Source organism: Gekko japonicus, unplaced genomic scaffold (assembly GCF_001447785.1).
Source record: "Gekko japonicus isolate JY-2015 unplaced genomic scaffold, Gekko_japonicus_V1.1 scaffold3730, whole genome shotgun sequence".
NCBI classification, from domain to species: domain Eukaryota; kingdom Metazoa; phylum Chordata; class Lepidosauria; order Squamata; family Gekkonidae; genus Gekko; species Gekko japonicus.
In genome coordinates, this window is record NW_015175481.1 from 26,542 (window position 1) to 28,016 (window position 1,475).

Below are 1,475 nucleotides of genomic sequence, written 5' to 3' on the forward strand. Positions count from 1 at the left end.
CGGGACCGTTGGGGGCGGGGTGTGTGGCCTTATGACACATTTCCGGTGATGTCAGGGGGTGTGGCCTTATGACACACTTCCGGTGATGTCAGGGGGTGTGGCATATGCTAATGAGGTATGCTAATGAGTTCCCCTAGCTCTTTTTCTACGAAATGACCCCTGGTTGTTAGACTTACTTTCAGTTCCATTGCAACGTGAGAAAGAAAGCAAATGCCAGCCAGTTCAAAATAGGCCTGTTGCCACAAAAGTTTTTGGACTGGTTGCTACAACTAGAAATTTATTAATTGGCTTGCTCCTATTCAAGTATTTGCAATGGAAAGTAAGTGGAAGTGTTATTAGCGATTATAAAATAACATTGTTAAATACAGTAGAGAAATTGTATTTCATCTCATCCTCAGTGACACATTTCCGGTGATGTCAGGGGGTGTGGCCTTATGACACACTTCCGGTGATGTCAGCCTTATGTCAGCCTTATGACACCCTTATGTTTCATCTCATCCTCAGTGACACATTTCCGGTGATGTCAGGGGGTGTGGCCTTATGACACACTTCCGGTGATGTCAGCCTTATGTCAGCCTTATGACAGCCTTATGACAGCCTTATGACTTCCGGTGATGTCAGGGGGTGTGGCCTTATGACAAACTTCCGGTGATGTCAGGGGGTGTGGCATATGCTAATGAGTTATGCTAATGAGTTCCCCTAGCTCTTTTTCTACGAAACGACCCCTGGTGATCGCCTAGAGTGGGCTGGCCCTTAGGGGCGCCAAACTGCACCCGGCCCCGTACTCTGGGAGTTTCTTGATTATTTGTGTTTTTCATCCTTCCTAAAATGCATTTATTTTTGAAAAATGGTGGGGCACACGGGGGCACGCCACAAGGGATCCTCGCCTAGGGTGCAAAATAAGCTGGGGCCATTAAATTAAAATAAGCAGAGACCATTAAATTAATGAGCGAGACCGACGAGGGGGACTTCCCCTCTCCCCTTGGTTGCTTTTATTCACTCCACTTCCTCGAGGCTCATTCCTGCCCCTGAGCCCCCCCCCTTCCTCATTCCAAGGAGGGGCGGCCCCGTTTGCTTGAATGGATGGATATCCCTCTGCCAGTCATTCAGCCGGTTCTTGCCTCTTCTTTCTCGCAGGGGATTAGAATGTTTCACATTTTTCTCTCCTTCCTACTTCCTCTCCGGGTGGACCGGCACATTCCTTTGGAAGCTTTGCCACCTTCCGGCTGGCCCCTGGAGATCTCCCGCCGGTCTGGCGTCGTGGTTGAGTGCGCGGACTCTAATCTGGGAGAACCGGATTTGATTCCCCACGCCTCCACTTGCAGCTGCTGGTTGACCTTGGGCAAGCCGTAGTTCTGTCGGAGCTGTCCTTGAAAAAGAGCCGTTTCTGTCAGAGCACTCTCAGCCCCACCTACCTCACAGGGTGTCTGTTGTGGGGAGGGGAAGGGAAAGGAGTTTGTAAGCCGCTCTGAGAC